At 40.6% G+C, this 23,067-nt stretch overlaps 1 long non-coding RNA gene across 1 annotated transcript in view; it reads left to right on the forward strand.

Moving 5' to 3' along the window:
* Positions 1-23,067, forward strand: part of LOC118670858 — a 37,344-nt gene that overhangs the window by 12,131 nt on the left and 2,146 nt on the right. The window contains exon 2 of the long non-coding RNA XR_004972483.1: positions 19,900-19,972. This is a non-coding gene — a long non-coding RNA (uncharacterized LOC118670858). The remainder of the gene's footprint in view (positions 1-19,899; positions 19,973-23,067) is intronic.

Below are 23,067 nucleotides of genomic sequence, written 5' to 3' on the forward strand. Positions count from 1 at the left end.
AGGGCTTTGGTCCCTAGTGGAAGTGTGCTAATGCCTAGACCAGTGATTCTCAACCTGTGGGTCGTGACCCCTTTGGAGGTCAAACGGCCCTTTCACAGGGGTCGCCTAAGACCATCAGAAAACACATATATAATTACATATTGTTTTTGTGATTAATCACCATGCTTTAATTATGTTCAATTTGTAACAATGAAATTGGGGGTCACCACAACATGAGGAACTGTATTAAAGGGTCACGGCATTAGGAAGGTTGAGAACCACTGGCCTAGACGAATGATGTCTATGGATGGCAACATTTATATTTGGCTTTATCTGTAAGAATTATTTATGCAGTGTTGAGACTCTCTCAAATAAAGGTCATTTTTTTCTCTTCAAAAATAAATAAATAAATAAATAAACAAACAAATAAATAAATCCTATAGAATAAAAGGCTAATATGCAAATAGACTGAATGGCGGAACGACTGGTTGCTATGACACACACTGACCACCAGGGGGCAGATGCTCAACGCGGGAGCTGTCCCCTGGTGGTCAATGCACTCCCACAGGAGGAGTGCAGCTCAGCCAGAAGCTGGTCTCACAGCTGGCAAGTATAGCGGCGGTGATGGGAGTCTCTCTGCGGCCTAAGCCGTCCCAGCTCCTGGACTATAAGAGGGTGCAGGACAGGCTGAGGGACACCCCCTCTCCCCCGAGTGCACTAATTTTGTGCACTGAGCCTCTAGTAAATAAATAAATACAAGTGTGATGCAGAAGGCACTTCGGGTTGCAGGATTTTTATGTGGAGAACAAGAGAAGATTGTGACTTTATACTTTTTTGTAGGAGAAAGTTTATTCTCAATGTAGATGATTTATCTCGAAAGAAATTCAAGTAGCTTTCTATAAAAATTATTAGATTTTAGCAACATATTGTTACTTTCTGGGACTATTCCTAGGGCAGGAGTTTTGACATACTCTAACCATCCATTGTTTAAATGTTTTCTGTACTAAGAGACTTCACTCTCAGGTTGCTGAAAGCATCCAATTTTGGAACAAAAGAGAAAAGTCCAGGGGAACCCTGGATATAGGAAGTGCTGGCCACAAATTCCAATTGCTCCCAGGTGGGTCCTTGGGCAGTCATGGCAACCAGGCAGTTAGAAAAAACCATTAAGCAGCATGACAAGCAAGCATTTACTAAGTACTCAGCTGTAGTAAGGGCTGTCCATGCCTTGTTTTATTTAATCCTCATAATAGCCCAGTGGGGTAAGTATGAGATTCAGGTAGGTCCATAACTTGTCAAGGAGTGCACAGTACTTACAGAGAAGTGGGATTCGAGCCCATGCTTATGATTCCAGAACTCCTGGCTCCTTTGACCATTGCACATTAAGGACCTAAATAAACTGGCCTTTAAATCGCAAGGACCTCCTGTGATTTTTCAAGTGCGCCCAGAGCACTTCAGGTTAAAGGATGACTGTGAGAATGTTGTAAAAATATCTGACTCTCAGGAATGTTAAAAATATCAAAACAGTCTGGCTCTTGAGGCTCAGTGGTTGAGCATTGACCTATGAACCAGGAGGCACAGTTTGATTCCCAGGCAGGACACCTGCCCAGGTTGTGGGCTCAGTTCCCAGTGGGGGTCGTGCAGGAGGCAGCCCATCAATAATTCTCTCTCATCATTGATGTTTCTCTCTCCCTCTCTCCCTCTCTCCCTCTCTCTTTCTCTCCTTTCCTCTTTGAAATTAATAAAAGCTTTTTTTAAAATATCAAAACAACACATATAATAAAGCATTTTGTAAATTGTGAAATGCCATGCAAACATTGATTTCTGTGATTGGTACAAAAGACTCTGATAATGCACTGCATTTGCAGCCAGCCAGTCACCTATAAAGAAAACCATCTCGTAGGCCTACAAGTCTTTTTTTCTAGAGCTTGGCTCTGCTGTGAAATTGCTGAGGAGTACTTGGGACAGGGATTTGCACAGAGTTTATCTGAGTCCCATTCTTCTCGTGAGCTGTTGGTAAACGTAGGTCCCTATCCCAAGGCCAAATCCATGTGTTCACCTGGGCCCAGTGGGGCTCACAAGCATGTCTCCCTGCCCACCCCCTGCCCCATATTAGATACCATACCTAATAAAATTAACATTAGTTCTATAATATCACCTAATATTAATCCATATGCAATAGGCCTCCTGCCCCTTCTTGCCTTTCACGCCTGTCTTTTCGCCACCTCTTCCCCTCACTCTGCCAAAAGTCAGTGAAATGAACAAAAACAGTGAGAAAAGAATAATAAAGAAACCCTGGAATTGATAATAAAATGGCCTCCCTCCCCTATTTGGGAACTAAATTGTGCCCAGAAAAACGGACTGTTAGGAGCAAATACATAATCATTTTTCCTGAGTAGTAAAAAGACCTTCAGAAACGTTACACTTGGAGGCAGGAGAGTCCTCATAGAGGATGAAGCCAACAGAGATCAAGCCAGCTGCTGGAAACTGTTTCTTAATGATTTCGCTCTGATGTGTCCTCCCACCTAGTGTTAACTCTGTGGGTGCCCCCCGGGAGGAGTTACCCATGTTTTCACCCATAGCCTCCCCCACTTTCAACATCTGCAGCAGATGGTACATTTGGTGAGCCTACTGTCAAAGTAAGGAACATCCAAATTTATAAGAATTTTTATGGGTTTGAGCCAAACTGACGACAATTGCCAGGAAGCAAAAATCTCAGTGGATTGAGAAAATGCTCCAGAGAATGGCAGTACTGCACTTTATTTTATACATTACAATCAGAGGAGGCATAAAGGGGTTACATGAAGTCCATTGGTGATAGATTAGGGAGGCGGGGGAAAGCAAAGCGGGGAAATCTCTGGGACTGGATAAAAAGTAAAATGGATAGATACATATTTCTTTTGCATTGGTGGGTACAAGATAGTTAACAATCAACAATTAACATGTTAATAACTATGACGGGATTTGTGGTCTCTGCTCTGGCGCAGTAGCTGTGCTTTGAGGGTCTGGAAAAAAGGACATTACTTTGATATTCCAAAGGTATGTTATGTGGGCATGTTATTGTAGTTGCAAAAACAAACAAACAAACAAACAAACATCCCCACAAATAACGGACAGATTCAGTTAAAGTAAAGATTGACCTTCGTTAGGGGAAAAATACCGGCCTTGGATATCACTACCTGCCTGGAACTGCTTTTAGTTAGAAAGTTTTAATTTCAGACCAGCCTATGTGTGACTTTAGGTCTCTGAGTTTGTGAGGCCGCCATGTAGGCAGGCCTCCCCCAAGCTTGTCAGGTTTAGTATGTGGCCCCTTTTTCATCCACACTACATGGACTCATCAAGTCCTTGGTTTACATAATTTTAGCTCTCAAGTTTCTCTTTCACTGATGGCTGATAATTAACCTCCCCAATTCAAAGTAGTTACCTAGCCCAGCCGGCATGGCTGAGTGTTTGAGCATCAACCTATGAACCAAAAGGTCAAGGTTCCATTCCTGATCAGGGCACATTCCTAGCTTGCGGGCTCAATCCCAGTGTGGGGAGTGCAGGAGGCAGCTGATCAATGATTCTCTCTCAACATTGATGTTTCCATCTCTCTTTTTCTCTCTGAAATAATATATATATATATATATATATGGTGGTTTCCTATTTGTTCTAGGCTAAGGCCTGTTCTTTTTGGATTGACAAGAAAAAGTTCTGAAGTATCCTAAATTAAACTACAGCAGGCCTGAGGGTAGAAGGAACAGAGGCTACTCAGTTAACAATCAAGGGCACAACCAACAAAAGAGTGCTTGGATTCCTGAGTGTATGTTGAAACTTTGAATTAACTTCCAGGTGGCTATTTTGGAGATTATCTAGATTATCTAGACAGACTAGTTGAGTAGCCAACTGCCAGGTGCCACAGACCACAGGTGCCTCCACCTCCTGCTTACCCATGAACTTTCTGGACTGTTGGCCACACCAATCCTAAAGAACAAACAGTTCCTCTTTATGGTCTCTGCACCTATCCCAGAATTAGCCCCACTTCACCTTCTCCCATCCCCTTAGGTATAACCAATGTAAATTCTTCCAAACAACTTACATTTTTCTTCCCCAGACTGTTTACATCAAAGAGCCCCTTCAGCCCAGCCATTGTGGCTCAGTGGTTGAGCATCGACTTATGAACCAGGGGGCCACGGTTTGATTCCCAGTCGGGGCATGTGCCAGGTTGCATGCTCAACCCCCAGTGTGGGGTATGCAAGATGAGGCCAGTGATTTTCATCAATGATGTTTCTATTTCTCTCTCCCTCTCCCTTCCTCTCTGAAAATATATTACATAAAAAGAGCCCCACCAGCCCCCAGGTGGTGGACACTGCTGGTGGTTCTGACGGCATGCCCCAGGACCCGGTCCTTTTTCTGATAGCATATGGCTCAATAAACCCTTTTAGAAGAGCGCTTGGCCGTGGAAGTGTTTGATGAACAGGATAGTCCCTTCAAACACTGCACCTGCCCCACGTCTTTGGGCAGTACCGGGTTATTGAAGGGGCCTGGGTCCTCTCCTGGGTGAGTTTCTCCAGCTGTTGCTGCGGATGCAACTCCTCTTTTTATCCCAGTCTCCTGCTAGTTTCTCTGCTAGGTTCCAGCCCCCGCCTCAGGGGCCAGGTGACACTTGTCACTCTGCCTCCTGTTGCCCATCAGTGGTTTCCTCACCCACTCTCCTCTCTGAGTGGCTGTAGGCCTTTTCCTCAGAAAGTAGCCATCATGCCCTGCCCTGTCATGGACCCATGTCCTTGCATCATCCCATGCTTCTTTTTCCGCACAAAGTCCTCCAGGCTCAATTTTGGGAAGCTCAAAAAAAGTGCTACCCCCAAATTCATGTCTCAATTCATGTCTTCAAAGGCCTATTTTGCAATTCAAATTCCTGAACTGGATGGACTCTTTGTTCTGGGGAAGTAATGTTTTTCTCCTCCTTTGCTTGAGCAATATCCCTGGAGGCATGGAACCTCCCACCCAGGAATGCCACCTGGAGCAAAGTTTCAGTTCCAGCTGCTGGGGCCAGGGTATCAGTGGACCAAAGCTGGTGACTCTGAGGGCAGAGGGGAGAATGCCCCTCAGATTTAACTGTTACATTTCAGTTGTTACTGGAAAGTGATATTACAGAAACAACGCCTTCCTGTGGCCAGAGAAATCAGTGGGTCCAGTTTCCCTGACACTAGTGGGAATGGGGTGACTCTTGTGATATCTTGAGGAAATGAATTTTTCTAAGACTTGCATGGGAGAGTGAATAGTTTTTATTGGTGTGGAATTAAATTTCTCGGGTTGTAAAGTCCCATTGTCTTTAAACCAGTTCTGGAAAACGTGCCGCTAGAGGCCCAGCAGAGCCAAAAGTAGGGCCAATATCCAAAAATATCTGTCCCATGGTGGAATTGAGTCCAGTACAGTCCATTGGTCCATTGTGTGAGTCCTACATGTCCACGAGCCATGTGGGGGAATGCAGGGGAGTGTGCCCCCTGAAACAGGAGTTAGGTGTGAGAAGAAAGAAAGAGAATGAGTGAGAGAGAGAGGCTCCTTTGTTCAGGAGCTTAAATAGCAAATCTTCCCGTGCTTGCAGTGCCCATGCCACTGACTTGCTCCCAGGTGTGACTGGCAGCTAAGCATCTTCCTACACCACCCAGACCTTACTGGACATGTGTCTATTGTCCAGTCCCTTCCCACAGCGATCTGTGGGGAATGGACTTGGCGAATGTTAATTTGCAGCTTTCCAGCAAAGCTGTGTAAATGGCATGCCTGTATTACTTAGTCTTCCCTTTATTCATTTCCTGTTAATAATGACCAGGTTATTATAATGGTATCATCATGAGGAGAGATTACATATAAGGAAAATCCCAGAAGCAACATTATCAAACCCTCATTGTGAGGACTTTTGCCCTAGCCCTGGGGTAGGAATGCCGGAGACTAAACATCGAGGGCAGAAAAGTTTCTGGAGGGGGTAAGTCCAAACCTAGCTGAGCCCGTCCCCTGTGGAAGAGGAGCCTACCTCCCTGAGAACTCCTGCTGTCTCTCCACACCACACAGTGGGTTTTCAGTGGCTGGGCTGGAGTCCAGCATCCTTGATCAGGGAGGGGTTGGGAATCTGCATCAATGACTAAATTTAAATTGCAATTGACATAGATTAAATGAAAAATAAGAAGTTCGGTTCTCAATTGCAGTAGCCACATTTAAAATGCCCAATCAGCTGAACCGGTTTGGCTCAGCGGATAGAGCATCGGTCTGCGGACTCAGGGGTCCCAGGTTCGATTCCGATCAAGGGCATGTGCCTTGGTTGCGGGCACATCCCCAGTGAGGGGCGTGCAGGAGGCAGCTGATCGATCTCTCTCATCAATGTTTCTAACTCTCTATCCCTCTCCCTTCTTCTCTGTAAAAAAATCAATAAAATATATTAAAAAATAAAATAAAATAAAATGCCCAATCACTGCATATAGCATAGTATCATATGGGTAACAGAGAAAGAATGGGTGTAGAGCCTTTGAAAACCTTGGAAGACCTACCTAAAGGGAATAGAGCAGGCTGTTAGGAAGACTGTAATTGCCTTAAGAAAAGGCTGCTTCTGAAATTAAGCAATTTTAGCAACAGCAAGGCTTCTTGGGATTTTTTCCCCTCTGGCATTTTTCTCAGACTTTAGCTCCGTTCTGTTCCCAAATTTGTTCTTTGACCAAAATTTAGCTTAACTAGACCCTACCCCTATTTGTGACCAATCATAATGCCTCAGTCTTGCCAATAATCTTTTTTTTTCATTTAAAAAATAACATTTTTATGTAAACTTCTCTAAGAAAGCAATTATTGTGGATTAGCAAAACTAAGAAAATAAAATAGCTATATCCCTAATACCCAAAGTTTACCACTGTTAACATTTTCATGTGTTATAAATGTAGATGTGTTTTTGTTATAAATGTGGATCCTTCTCTCTCTCTCTCTCACGTACACACACACACTCAATACACCATAATTACCATACCACAAAGTGTTTTGTAACTTGGTTTTTAAGTTAACAACCTCCAACTTTTATGCCAAATTTTACATACAGTCTGTAATTGAATTTCTCCAATTGACTTCCAAATATCTTTTTCAGCAGTTTATATCAAGATCCAGTCCAGAAGCATGCAGTACATCTGTGGCTTTGTGCTTGAGTCCCTATTAACTAGCACCGTTCCTGTATTGGTGAGGAATCATTAATGCTAGATATTGCAGCTGACAAAGCACGACATTCCACTTGCTTACGTCACCAAAGGTTGGGCGGCCCTGTCCCACCTTGCATTTGGCCATCTGGATCTGGATGGTGGTCTACAGGAGAGGCATGGAGGAAGGCCACTGCCTTGGCCCGAGATTAACACACTCTCAGACGCCTTTGGCCAGAACTGGTGACATGGTCCCAAGTTAACAGCAAGGGAGTTGGGAAAATATAGGGAAGCACCTGAAATTGTAGTGATCATGTCCCTGCTATAAACTCCTCAATTTTGAAGCTCCTGACACTGGCATTTTGAAGAGGCTCAGGTGCTATCCTGTAGGTTATCACACCTTTGAATGTTTCTGGTTGCTTCTTCATGGTGCACTTTAGGTTGTTCTTCTAATGCCTATATTTCTTATAAACTAGAAGTTAGATATAAAAGCTTAAGTGTGCATGGTCAACATTTATATTTAGACAAATGATCAGTAATATATAATTTGCAACACATCAGGAAATTTTTAAGTATCTGATTAATTTAGATTGTAATGCTGAGTTTGCTGGATAGTGTAATGAGCATCTGGTTACTTCATTAGACAGCTACATTTTCCCATTTATGAGTAATAAACACACATTTAATACATTTAAGACTGACAGGATCCTTTTTTGAGTCAATAATCTCATTAGGTGTCACTGCATGCTGATTTTCTAATTCAATCATTTCTTCCACATCGGTAGCTAGCCTTCTTCTAGAAAGATCTGTCTTCATTTGGTTTTCTTGCTATACAGTGTATTGGGGCTTAAAAAGTAATTTTCTGCCTCCCTTGTTCTTCTAGCTGGTCTAATAATCAAATTAATAGGGAAATATTAACAGAAAAATGTGTTCAAAGTTTGTTATATAAATGCACATTCAGGGGTGCAACAAAAAATGAGATCCAAGGACAGATTGGGCAGTTGAGGCAGGTATGTCATTCTGGAGCTAAGGAGAAAGGGGGGTTGTGGTTTGGGACTTCAACAGGCTGAAGGCAACTCACACGGAGATGGAAAAGCAAGGGTTTGGAAAATAAAAGTTTGCTTGGCCACCTTTAACAATGGCACACAGAGAGGACATTGAACAGATGGGCCTCGCTAGCTTCCTCCCTGCCTGTCCCACACTAGTTCATATTAAGCTGTAGTTATCTGAGATGGTGTCTCCCTCTCTGGAGCAGGCTTTCTATCTAAATTCCTTCCAGGCAATCAGCAGGGAGATCAAAGGTTTTTCCTTCTTTTGTTCCTTAACAACTAACTTAAAATCAAATCCCAAAAGGCATATTCTGCTGTGGCAAACTCTTGCTTCCCTTCAAGTGCCTACTGAAAATGCTTACTTATTTCTCTTTAGTTACTGATTTTTTAAGGAAGGTGTTGGTTTCACAGATGCCTCAAAGAGCAGCTGTTTTTAAGCTCTCTCTGTTTTATAATTAAACTTTTTATTGAGGTAATGGTAGAGTCACATGCAGTTGTAATACATAATATAGAGCAATTCCTGTGTACCTCTTCTCAGTTTCTTATACTGATAACATCTGGAAAACTATGGTGCAATATCATAGCTGAGATATTGACATTAATGAAATCCACCTCATTTTATTCAGATTCCTCCCATTTTACTTGTGCTTACTGTGTGTGTATTTAGTTCTATACAATTTTCTCACATGTGTAGCCTTGTGTATTTACCACTACAATAAAATATACTGAATATTTCCATCACTATGAGAGTACTTTGAATTGCCCTTTTGTAATTGCACTCACCATAACCCCACACCACATCACCTCCTCCTGATCGCCAACTCCTCACAATCACTAATCTGTTCTCCATTTCTAGAATAATCTGTCCTGCTGTAGATGCCCGCTCCAGAATGGGCCCTGCTTCTCTGCTGTCTTTTATTTCCTTCAGTCTTAAGGGTCTCCTTCTTTCCTTCCTTCCTTCCTTCCTTCCTTCCTTCCTTCCTTCCTTCCTTCCTTCCTTCCTTCCTTCCTTCCTCTCTCTCTCTCTCTCTCTCTCTCTCTCTCTCTCTCTCTCTCTATCTCTCTCTCTCTCTCTCTCCCTCTCCTTTCTTTCCCCACTATATCTCTTTCCTTTTATTTTATTTATTTCTGTGTATTAGGGATTTCTATTTTCTCATCATTGCATGCTGGGTACCAGCAACTACATGATTAGGGCCCCAGCAGGAAACGTTCAAATTAAAATAATTCAAGTGGAGTTAAATAAAGAGACTATTTACAGAGGCGTGAGCAGGGTTTGAGAAATCCATGTGGGAGAGTGCAGTATGCAGTGGCTGGAAAGAGCAGGCAGCTTTGCCACCCCAGGTCTAAGGGAGTGAAGGAGGGAGAATGATCACAACTGAAGGCGGAGAGGCAGCATCAGGAGGGCTGCCCTGTGGAATCCGAGACCTTGGGTCTCGGGGTCCAATTGTCCGTCCTGTTGAACCCTGAAGGGAGGAAGCTGGAGGTATAAATAATCCACTGCTTACTCTGATCCTTCGGTGCTTCTGCTCAGTGAAACCCAACAGGAAGCCAGAGAACAATGCATCCCTTCGGTGGAATCCATTTAGGTAACCTCCCAGGGCACAGAGAAAAGTGGAGAAGATGGAGGGAAAGTGAAAGATATCCAGCACAGGCTGTTTATCAGACAGTCACTCACAAGCCTGTACAAAACCTGGCCACTTAAGCGGCAAGTTGTGGACCTCTGTTCAGGCGAAGCTTGACTGTTTCCTCAAAATGGCTTCTGAATTCTGGTATACTTTGCTTTGCCTCATTTCCCAACTTCTGGTCCTCCCTGGCCCTCCCTCCCCTAAAATTAATTAAGCAAGCTTGCTTTGGGTCTTGTGACGAGTATTGCCACGTTGAATACCTTTTTAAGTAGGCACGGCCTAGAAGAATGGCCAGTAAGAACTGTTTGTTAAAGAAACGAGTGGGCATACCTAGTTTGGTCCTGTTTTGACCAATCTGCTCAGCCTGTCACTCTGGTTTGGTCAGCACTCTTGGTTCCCATAACCCAGATTCTTCATTGGCCGAGGGCTCTCACTGCTTTCTGTGGGTCATTTGTTTTTATTCTGATTCTATCATGAGTGGGTGGGAAGAGGTAACTTCTGGACGAGATGCACCTGAGAAGACCAAAGTCTTAGAAACATTGACTTTTCTACCTTTTTTTTCTATTCTTTTAAGAATTTTTACCTACTCACCCCCCACCCCACTACCACCCCCACCCCCAGATTCCCACTTTTGGAGGCATATTTTCAGTGTAGCTATTATGTTAATGAGTCGCTATATGGCAGGTAATGTGGCTCTTATTTAACTCTTTTCTACACATTTGGGGACCATTTTAGTACTTACTTTCTTGCTCTGGACAAGAACACCTTTCTGAACTTTTAAAGTTGGACAAATGTCCAAACATCTCTTAAGAAATGAGAGACTGGGGTATGGATTGTAATATATAAGTCTCATATCTTTTCAGACTGAATTTCTAGTTTTAATGAACTAGATGAAAGGTCTAGGGTTGACTTGATGGGTTGGTTCAGTGACTGAGCTAAGCTCCAGTTGCTCTTTCAGCTCTTCCTGGGACCTGGGATGACAGCTAGAGATGGGAACCAGGGAAGCTTTAAAGCTCATGGTTGATGTCATCCAGCATTAGATACCTTGTTTTAGGAAGAGCAGTACCAGGACTTGGACAGTACGCTTATGAATTATGACCACATATTACTTTTGAGATATGTTGAGTGATATATCCCTGAGGCAAACTAGAGAAGGAGAGGCGTGTGTGGTTTCCACAGCTTTCCCGAGATGTTATTTGTGTTCTCTTTTGCTATGGACAAGAACCCTGGATGTGGACTGCCTAGGTTAGAAACAGGTGTTCCTGTTACTAACTATGTAATCTTGGGCAAGTTGCCTAACTTCTAGTGCTCTAAATAGGATGATCACATTACCTAACTTATAGGTTAGCTGTGAGAGAAAAGGAAATAATATAGGTAAAGTGACTAATCATGTTTGAAACAGAGGCAAAGTTCTGAAAAAAAAAAAAATTAGCAGAGCATCCAGTGAGCTATGGGACAACTTCAAGGAGACAAATATATAGGTGTATTTGGAGTCTCAAAAGGATGTAGGGAGGAACAAAATACAATATTTGAATATATATTGGCCAAAAATTATCTAAATCTGGTGAAAACTATAAACCCATAGTTTCAATGAATGCAACAAATCATAAACACAAGACAAATGAAGAAACATTCACCAAGGCACATAATAATCAAATTGCTAAAAACAAGTAATAAAGAGAAATTCTTACAGGCAGTTAGAGGAAGAAAAAACATCTTATAAAACAAAGGAACTAAGATAGGAATGACAGCATACTTACTGTAAGAAATGTAGTTTTGCAGACAGTGAAGCAATATCGTTAAAACACAGAAAGAAAACCCAATCAAATGAGAATCAAATCCAAGTTAAATTATTTTTTTAGAAACAAAGGCAAAGTACTATTTCAGACAGACAAAATGTAAAAGAATCCATCACCACCAGATTTGCACTATAAGAAGTGTAAACTCTTAGAGCACATCTGATATGTAAGAAGAAAATGATACCAAGTGAAGAACTGGCTCTACACAAAGGAATGAGTACTATGGAAATAAGTACTTTTGCGTCTTGTTTTTAACCATCTTTAAAAGATAATTAGCATGTAAAGCCAAAAAGGATAACAATATATTGTGGTGTTTGCATTATAGGTAGAACAAATATACGAAAACAATAACATTAAAAGTGGGTAATGAAAGCACAATATGTGAAATGATATACTATTACTTGACAGTAGACTGTGACAAGTAAAAGAAACATCAATAAGCCCTAAAGCAACCACTAAAAATAAAAACAAAGACTAATAACTGAACAAAGGCAATAAAATAAGATAATTAAAAATACTCAGTTAATCCAAAAATAGGCAGTGAAAGAAGAAAAAGAATAAAGAACAAATGAGACAACTATACAACAACGATTAATATGGCAGATATAAATTTATTCATATAAATAATCACATTGAATATAATAATCTAACCATTCCAATTAAAAAGAAGGGATTGTACTTATATCTGACAAAGTAGATTTTAAAGCAAAGGTTATAGTAAGAGAAAAAAAGAAGGGCACTACATAATGATAAAGGAAGCAATCCAAAAAGAGGGTATAACCCTTGTACACATTTATGCTCCCAACAAAGGAGCACCTAAATATATAAACCAAATCTTTTTTTTTTTTATATTTTATTGATTTTTTACAGAGAGGAAGGGAGAGAGATAGAGAGTTAGAAACATCGATCAGCTGCCTCCTGCACATCTCCCACTGGGGATGTGCCCGCAACCCAGGCACATGCCCCTGACCGGAATCGAACCTGGGACCCTTCAGTCCGCAGGCCGTCGCTCCATCCACTGAGCCAAACCGGTTTTTGGCTATAAAGCAAATCTTGATGGACACAAAGGGAGAGATCGACAGTGATACAGTAATAGGAGGGGATTTTACCATTGACATCAATAGATTGATCTTCCAGGCATAAAATCAAGAAGTCAATGGTCGCCTTAAATGACACACTTCATCAGATGAATTTGATTGATATCTTCAGAGTATTTGACTCCAAAGCAGCAGATGGAACATTTTCTAGGATAGACCACATGTTAGGACACAAAACAAGTCTCAGTAAATTTAAGGAGATTGAAATCATATCAAGTATTGTCTTTGATCATAAGGGTGTGAAACTGGAAATCAATAATAAGGAAAAAACTGAAAAACACACAAAGACATGGAGGCAAAATACCATGTTACTAAACAATGAATGGGTCAACAATAAGATCAAGGAAGAAATCAAAAGGTACCTTGAAACAAATGAAAATGAGAACACAACAACCCAAAATCTATGGAACACAGCGAAAGCAGTCCAAAGAGGGAAATTCATAGCATTAAAGGCCTACTTATGGAAATAAAGAAAACGCAAATAAACAACCTAATGTTATACCTAAAGGAATTGGAAAAACAACAACAGACAACTTAACCAAGGAGATGAAAGACTTGTACTTGGGAAACTACAGGACTTTGAAAAAAGAGATAGAAGAAGCTATAAAAAAGTGGAAGAATATATTGTGTTCCTGGATTGGTAGAATCAACTTCATTAAAATAGGCCATACTACCCAAAGCAATCTACAGATTCAATGCATTCCCTATTAAAATACCAACATCATGTTTCACAGATCTAGAACAAATACTCCAAAAATTTATAAGTTAAAAAAAAACAAAACCTGAATAGCCTCAGCAATCTTGAGAAACAAGAACAAAGTTGGAGGTATCATAATACCTGATATCAAACTATACTACAAAGCCATTGTAACCCAAACAGCTGGTACTGGCATACGTACAGTCATATAGATCAATGGAACAGAATAGAAAGCCCAGAAATCAACCCACGCCTATAAGGTCAATTAATATTTGACAGAGGAGACAAGAATATACAATGGGAAAAAGACAATCTCTTCAATAAATGGCATTGGGAAAATTGGACAGGTACATGCAAAAATTGCAACTAGACCACCAACTTACACCATACATAAGAATAAATTAAAAATGGATAAAAGACTTACATATAAGTTGTGAAACCATAAAAATCCTAGAAGAAAACATAGACAGTAAAATCTCAGACATTTCTCAGAGCAATAATTTTGTCGATATGACTCCTAGGGCAAGAAAAATAAAGGAAAAATAAATAAATGTGACTACATTAAACTAAAAATATTCATCAGAGCAAAAGAAATCATCAACAAAATGAAAAGGGAACCCACTGTATGGGAGAACATATTCGTCAATGATACCTCTGATAAGGAGCTAATCTCCAAAATATGTAAAGAACTTATACAACTCAACACCAGAGAGACAAGCAGTCCCTTTAAAAAATGGTCAAAGGACCTGAATAGACACTTCTTCAAAGAGGGTGTACAGATGGCTAATAGACATATGAAGAAATGCTCAGTGTTACTAACCATCAGAGAGATGCAAATTAAAACCACAATGAGATATCATCTCACATCTATCAGAATGGTATGGTCAATAAATCAACAAGTGCTGGGGAGAATGTAGAGAAAAGGGAACCTCAGTGTACTGTTGGTGGGAATGCAAACTGGTGCAACCACTGTGGAATATAGTATGGAGTTTCCTCAATAATTTACATGGAATTGCCTTTTGACCCAGTGATCTCACTTCTGGGAATATATCCCAAGAATCCTGAAACACCAATTTGAAAGCATATATGCACCCCTATGTTCATAGCAGCATTATTTACAATAGCCAAGATCTGGAAACAGCCCAAGTGCCCATTAGTAGATGAGTGGACAAAAGAACCGTGGTACATTTACACAATAGAACATTATGTGGCTATGAAAAGAAGAAACTCTTACCCTTTACAACAGCATAAATGCACCTGGAGATTATTATGCTAAGTGAAATAAGACAGTCAGAGAAAGACAAATACCATATTATCTCACTTATATTTGAAATTTAATGAACAAAATAAAGTGATGAACAAAATAGAAACAGAGGCATGGATATATGGAGCAGTCTGACAGCTGTCAGAGGGGAGGGGAGACTGGTTGAAAGAAGGTGAAGGGATTAGCCAAAAAACATACATGTGTAAACTATGGACATACCATAGACAACAGTGTGGTGATGGGCAGAGGGAAGGGGAGCTAGATGGAGGGGGGAAAAGGTGGAAAATGGGCACATCTGCCATAATGTCAAAAATAAATAAATAAATTTAAAAAGAAAAATAAATAAATAAAAAGCAGGGATTGTCACATTAAATAAGGAAAAGCAGGGTCCAACTATCTGTTGGGTCTATAAGAAAAGATATTCGAAATATAAAGGTACAAAAGATTTAAAGTAAAAGGATGAGAAAAGATATACTATTCTGATACTAGTTTTTAAAAAGCTATAATGGCTGTATTAGTATCATAAAGGATGTCAGAGCAAGGAATAAAGAGGGTTATTTCATAATAAAAAAGAAATCAATTAATCAAGAGTATATAACAATCCTAAATGCTATATACCTAATAACAGCTCTTAAAAAAGAAATGATGTAAAATCCAATGGAACTGCAAGGAGGACTAGACAAAGCCACAATGAGATCTGAAGTTGAATACCCCATTGTCACTAATTGATAGAACAGAGAAATAGAAAACAAGTACGGATTTTGAAGACTTGGCAACATTATCAACATACTTGATCTAAATGACATTTAGGGATGCTTTATTCATCAAGTGCACAATACACAGAATATTTATCAAAGTAGACACTATTTGGGGCCATATAATAAGTCTTGAGTAATGTAAAATTTTCAAGTGATATAAGATATGTTATCAGATCACAATAGAATTAACTTTAACAGTCAGTAACAAAATTATATCTGGAAAATCCCCAACTACCTGGAAACTAAATAACTCGCTGCAAAAAAAACAAACACGTGATACAAAAAAACCCAAACAACACAAAACCAGAAGGGAATCAGACTAATTTTGAGCTGAATAAAAATGACATCAAATTTTGAGATGCAGATAAAACAGTGCTTAGAAGGTAATGTAAATAATTTTGGCAAAATAAAACATCCATCCCACTTAAAAACTTTCAGCAAATTCATACTATAAGGAAATTTTCAATATGATAAAGTACAATTATGTAAAATCTATACCTAACATCATACTTAATGCTGAAAAACGATATATTTTCCCTCTAAGATATGGATAAAGGTAAGGATGTCTACTGCAATTTCTTGGTGGTTGTAGCTAGTGCAATCAAGCAGAGAGAGAGAGAGAGAGAGAGAGAGAGAGAGAGAGAGAGAGAGAGAGAGGTATATTACCATTTGATATGAGCTCATCACCTTGTGTGAGAATATCTCTCCTTGATTCATGCCCAATAAATGTTCCTTTGTCTCTGCTTAAAGTGTGATGTGTGCGGTATGACACCTGGCCAGCCCCACTGCACAATCTGTTCTCTAGGGAAGGGGACAGAGTTCCCTCTATTGCCACACGAGAAGGGTGAAAGTAGGTGAATTACCTTGTGCTGGCCTGGTGCCTGCTATTGAAGCTGATCTTGCCCTGTATCTGATACAGGGGTATAATGGGCAGAAGTGTTTAGAGCAGTGATATTCAACCAGTGTGCAGAGAGCGGTACAATGGTGTGCCACAAGAATTTTTAAAATATGCAATGCCTGACTATTTAGTTTCCCTTAGGTTGTCAAATAAAATAAAAAAAATGACAACAACCAACACATCAATAGCCATCCGGTGTGAATGAATCAAAATTGTACCTAATTTTTTTGTCAGATTGGCAAACAATATATTTTTTGGTGTGCTTCAGAATTTTAGTAATTAGTTTGTGTGCCATGAGATGAAAACATTTTAAAATCACTGGTTTAGAATCTTCCCCTAGGATTGCACAGTACTCTGCTTGACAGCAACTACACACACACACACACACACACACACACACACACACGCTTTAAGAATGTTTACTGCAGCATGGTTTGTAGTGTGAAAAACTTAGTTACTAGTGGAGTTTTTTAAAGAAAGCAAAGCATACATGGTGTACAATACCACCCAGTAGTTAAAGAACATCAGGCGGATTTTCATGTTAAAGCTGAAACAGTGCCAACAAACATTAAGTGAAAAAAAAAAAAAAGTAGCAGGATAATATGTTTAGAATTACTTTATGCATGTTAACAATGAAACTGTGTGTGTTCATGCATGCATGTGTGTATATTCATTAGTGAAAAGAATATTCTTGGGGTTAACACCAAACTTTTAACCTTGGAAAATATGGGAAATGAAAGAGGAATTTCATTTTTAACACTGTATAGTTCTTCATTTGTTTGAATTTTTGTGCAAACAACAAGTACTATAGCACTTAGAACTCTCACAAATGACCTTCTTTCTTTGTTGTTTATTGCTTCTTTCTACACATCTGTATATATGTTTTGAGAAAGCAGAGAATTGGGAGGCCTTTCATTTTCTGTAGCTCCTGGGCCTAGAATAGGGCATGGCGTACAGCATGTGCTCCATAAATACTTCTTCCATAAATAAGCAGTGAAAAGGGGAGAAAATGCCTGGTTGGGTAAATTCTCTATTACCCACTTCAAATTCACCTGACGTCCTGCCCTACCAGCCAATTCTTTAACAAGAGCTTAGTGTCCTATCGCGTCAATGTGGATTTCAAATTGCATAACCACCTTATGGCCTCTCCTCTTTCCTTAGCCCTTTTCTATTCATAGAAGATCTAGCCTTCTCCATGAAGTCCTCACTTAATGTCATTAATCAGTTCTGCGACTTTGAGTGAAATGACATGTAGTGAAACCAGTTTTGCTCCAGGCTAGTTGATATAAACATGAGTTAAATTTGTACAGCATCTTATCAATGCTATAATGAAATATTGAACAAAACAATGTTATCAAGGCCCTGCTATACTTGATTGATACATTAAAGGAGGAATTCTGGAAGGTTGGCTCTTTCAGTTCATGTCTGCAACTCCCTCTCATTTCAATGTCTTTTCTAGATTGATACCAAAATGGGCTGGGGAAATTGGCAGCAGGCAGAGAGTATGCCAGAGCCCAGTTCTGCAGGGTTCTTCAGGGAAGCGAGCAATGAGGGCCCTCATTCTCCTAGGGGTGAGGGGAGAGGCAAGTACTAGTGGCTGAGGGAAGATGGTGCCTGTCTGCATCAAGTTGTTCCTTGAAACAACTTGATTATCAGAACCTGTGAATTCCGCATAAATCGACGAGTAGATAAGAGAGTTGTGGTACGTGTATACCATGGAATATTACTCAGACACTAAAAAGAATGAAAGCTTCTCATTGCAACAACATGAATAAACAAAGAGGGTATTATGCTAAGAGAGATAAGCCAATAAGCAAAGACCAAGTCTATATGATTTCACTTATAGGTGGACCCTAAAGAACAAAATAAACGAACAAACAGCATGAAACAGACTCATACAGAAAGAACAGACTGAGGTTTGCTAGGTGGGAGAGGGTTTGGGTGGGGGCTGGGTGAAAAAGAAAAAGGGATTAAGAAGTACAAATTGGCAGTTACAAAATACTCCTGGGCTTGTAAAGTACAGCACAGGGAATATAGTCAATACTACTGTACTAGCTATGTATAGTGCCAGGTGGTTCCTGGAAATACTGGGGGGAGTACTTTGTGAAGTGTATCATTGTCTGACCACTATGCTGTACATCTGAAACTAATATAAGAAATTATTGAATGTAACCTACAACTGAAAAATAAAATTTAAGAAACTTATGAGTTCCCTTAGAAATGGTCTGTCCTCCCCTTGCCGAGGATGGTCCCTCCAAGACTGCCAGTTCTGCGAATCTCAGGGAGCCCACAGGAAGACCCAGTAGACCGAAAGCACCAGTTGGGTAGGGCTGCTCTACCAAATGCCATATCTGGCTGTTGTGAGCATGGAAGGAACAGCAGAAAGCCAGTATTTGGCTAGCAATGTCATGGAGTCAGTCTCTGGGCAGGGTCATGAACAGGTTTGTATAAATTATAATTGATGCCCGAGGGTATTTTATAGTTTAGAAAACCTTCTGCAGTTCTTTCATGGTTTAAAGGCCATTTAGCACAGAGCAGAAGATAGCTCATATCTACAACTTGAAAAATACATTTGAAAAGCAAAAGAGTAACTAAGGATATCCAAATGGTAATAAGCCTATAAAATGATGCTTGATCTCATTAGTAAATGGAGAAGTATAAATTAAAACAGAATGGCTACAATTAAGAAAGATTGACAAACCAAAGTATTGGTAGGGCATACAATGTGGTTAGGAGGTCAAACCCTTTAAAAGCTGTTTGACATTATAAAGTAGGGTTAAACACATTCAAATCCCATGAACTGGCAAATCTACTCTTAGTTAATACACCCAAGAAAGGTATCACATGTGATAAGCCATGTGGTTGAGAATGTTTATAGCAGTAGTATTTGCAATAGCCCCAAAGAAAACAACCTAGCCTCCCATCAATAATAGAATGGAACTTGCAGTCTTTTTATACAATGGAATACAATGGCAATAACAATAAGAGACCACAGCTATGTGCAACAGCATGGATGAATCTCATAAGTATAATGTTGAAACACATAGTTAGAAAAAAAGTATGTTTACTTTTATAGAAAAGATTTAAAATAGGCAAATTAACCTATGGTCATAGAAGTCAGGAGAGTGGTTACCTTTGGGGAGAAGAGAGAGCTAATTACTTGGAGGGGGCATGAGCGGGGTCTAGTGATGTTCTATTTCTTGACTTGGAAGTGGTTCCTCGGTATGTTTGCTTCATAGCAATTCAGTGAGAGTACATTTATGATTTGTGGACACCTCTGTAGATATGTTATGCTTGACTAAAAAAAGATAAGAGAAAAAGTATCGGCACTTGGCATTGATGGGTATGTTTGAACTATTGCCAAGCTCTCTCTGCTGATGAGATTTTTGCACCCCCTCTCTGTAGAGGCACATGTTCCCAGTCAATAATATAATTGCATGCTTTTTGATGTTTGTTTTTCATTTTCTAAGCAATGTGTGAGCATTTTAAGTTCTACTTCTTTGGTGCAGGAATTGATAAGGAATACTTATTTATTGCATTTTTATTATAAAACATGAGAGTTTGATATAATTTTTTTATTTCCAGGTAACCCAAGATGTTTTGAAGGCTGCAAAACGATGACAGACACTTAATGCATTCTCTCTCAGAAGAACGAGGAGTGAGGACATTTGTTCGATATGGCAGACACTGAGGGTTACACATGGCAGCCTGTCTTGTCACTGACCTGCTCTCAGCCTCGAATCATTTTCTATCACATTGAGATCAAAACCCAAAGCTCCTTTCATACCTACACGAATTCATGTCTTGTTCCTCCTGCTATCCACATGTTTCCCCTTTGAGCACTGTTCCCTCAGTCTGGAATGCTTTTCCACCAGACATTCATGTAGCTGGCTCCATGATTTGTTGAATGAATGAATTGATTCATGTGGAGTGCTATGTACATTTCAAGAAAAAAACCCCCATAAATATTCATAGTATTCAAAATTTCAGAGCATACACAGTTGTGCACCCCTCCTCGGTCTTCTGAGCTCAAGGCTCAGACGCTTTACGCCTTTTTTTGTATGATGTTTTCATTACATGGGTTTTACATATTTGCAGTAGAAAACTGAAAAAGTGAAGATGAGCTTTAACAGAAAAATGCCTCATGGGACACAATCAGGAGAAGAGGAAGCCCTCTCCTTGGGTCTTCTCAGGCTCTGACCAGGACTGAGGCGCACAGGTTATATCTCAGCCTTGAAAGACCCGGTGAGATAGCACCTGGTCCCTGAGAGGCCCAGGGGGAGGCAAGGGGAGGGGGTAAAGATCGAGACCTACATGTAAGAACTAGGACACTGAGTAATAGCTGTATCTAACCCTGTAACTGCCGACTGTATGCTAGCCTAGGTTTAAGCTTCTTGTACATGTTAACACATTTACTTACTACAACAACCTAAGAAGGCACAGATGAGAAAAGTGTGTCAAGGACAGCTGCAGATCACACAGCCGGCTGGGATCTTAACCCGGGCAGCCTGGCCCCAGAGTTCACACACAGTCACAGAGTTATCAACTCTCAGAAGGAGCCCCTCCCAGGATTCAAGCCTGAAGGTGGAACTGGGGAGGCCCAAATGAGTAGAATTGAAGTTAGGAGCCAAGGACTAGAAGAGGTCCAGAATGGAGCAGCAGTGCCCCCTGCAGTTAGGTTGACCTGTATTCCAATCAGCATTCACAGAGTTTTCTGGAGACCCACTCAAGTATAGGCTTTGAATTCATCTTACTTTGGACTCCAGTCCCTCTACCCAGAAGCCCTAGCCAGGCTAGTTCTAATCCTAGTCCTTCCAAGTTTACAGAACCCAGAACACCAGTGCTGAGCATGTACTATCACAGTCAGAGCCCAGTGACTCTTAGGTGAATGGCCCTCAGCATTTAAATAGGAAATTCTTGAAAATCAGAGCCTTTAAAGGGGCAAACATTCTAATGATGGCATTTCAGAATGAAGGGTGGGCAACATGGGAGATATTTGGGAACACAGGAAAGCCTACACAGCCCCCTTAGAGTCATATCTTGTGGACAACAGCTGGTACTCATTGTGAAGGTCTGCCTGGCTCTGAGGATTTGCTTCATTTGGTGTTTCCAGCTGGAGCAGGCAGCTTCACAATCACCTAAAGGAAAGCAGCCATCGTGTCCCATCCTCCTTGCTCCTCTTTGTATGCCCCCTCCCTTTTTTCCCCGTCCCCCTCCTCTGTTCCTTCCCTCCCTAAATATTCGTGGCACATCTCTAGGTTTCTATTCTCCATCAGGGATTCTGGGGTTGGGGAAGTACAACGGTAAGTAACCTGTCCCACCCGGGCATCGCTGTGCCCTGAGCAGAGGTGACAGATGGGAAATAGCTGGATCTGCACAGCTAACTCAAATAGAAAAGAAGGGCTCCTGCATAAAGAACTGCACTGGATTTGAAAAATAATGTATTCATTTGAGTGTGAAATTGTGTTTCCTCAAACGTGTTGTATGAGATTATGTACGTGCACACATTGTATTATTGTCAAACAATTTTATTATTAACTTATTAAGAAGGGACGGGGCATTTTACTCTTACTGTCTCCAATAAGGTTCTTGTTTCCAAGGTTTAGGAGTCCTTTGTCTTAGGGAGAGAATTAAGTGAGTTTTTGTTTTTTTTTTAAAGACTAGCTCCATGTCTCTCAAATCTGACCTGCAGATGGATTTTGTTTGGTCCACGCTGTTTTATTTTTTACTTTTAGCATTTTACTTATTTATTTATTATTAAATTATAAATAAATGCAGTTGAGAAATATTATGTTAGTTTCAAGTGTATAACATAGTGATTAGACATTTATATACCTGATGAAGTGATCACCCCAGTAAGTCTCGAACCCCATTGGCACCATACATAGCTATCACAATATTATTGACTCTATTCCCTATGCTGTACTTTACATCCCCATGACTGTTTTTATAAATGGCAATTTGTACTTCTCAGTCTCATTCACCTTTTCACCCATAACTCTGTTTTAAATGGAACCCACGGGCAAGATTAAAATCTTGGGATTTTATCATGAAAATCTAGGTTTCAGGTTTCTTTGGGAAAGTCTGGCAACAAGGGGACTGGCATTTCCAAGGGAAACAATTGGCTAAGGCTGAATAGAGACCTCATATCGCTGATGTGTCCCAGCCCATCAGGCCTCACGCTCCTGACACTGATCTCCAAGGGCCAGCTGCTGGTTGTCACCTTCTTCCTGGTCTGCTTTGAACACTTACATTACGTGCACCTCTCATTCAAAAGGAGGGCTCTGGCCTGGAAGGAAAAGTTGGTTGCTAAGGATCAGGAAGATAGGTGTTGGTGGGGCTCTGTGAGTAGGGGGGTGCGGGGGGCGGCCCTTGCACTGATGAGGAGAAGGTGGGTCTTCAGTAGCACGTGGCCACGTGGAGCCCTGAGAACCCTGACCGGGCTGGGCTGCCTAGGACAGCGGAGCTGCCTCTTCAGAATGGAGCAGGTGCTTGTACGACCGGACTGCAGAGCAGAGACTCTGCCTCTGTTTTTCTCAGCTGCTAAACCCCGATTTTTGGGGAAAGACCACAAAGGAGAGGATGGGTAGGGTCCTGGATAAAAGACTTAGTGGTTAGTTTAGCTGTAGGTAGTTTCAATTAGAAAAAGGGGAAAATGTTATGTATTTTTTTGTACCTGAATGTTGTTCTCTGTGGTTTAATTCATATGGAATACTCATAAGCTCTTTGTGTGATGTGAATCTGTCTTATAAA

This window comes from Myotis myotis, unplaced genomic scaffold (assembly GCF_014108235.1).
Source record: "Myotis myotis isolate mMyoMyo1 unplaced genomic scaffold, mMyoMyo1.p scaffold_m19_p_16, whole genome shotgun sequence".
NCBI classification, from domain to species: Eukaryota; Metazoa; Chordata; class Mammalia; order Chiroptera; family Vespertilionidae; genus Myotis; species Myotis myotis.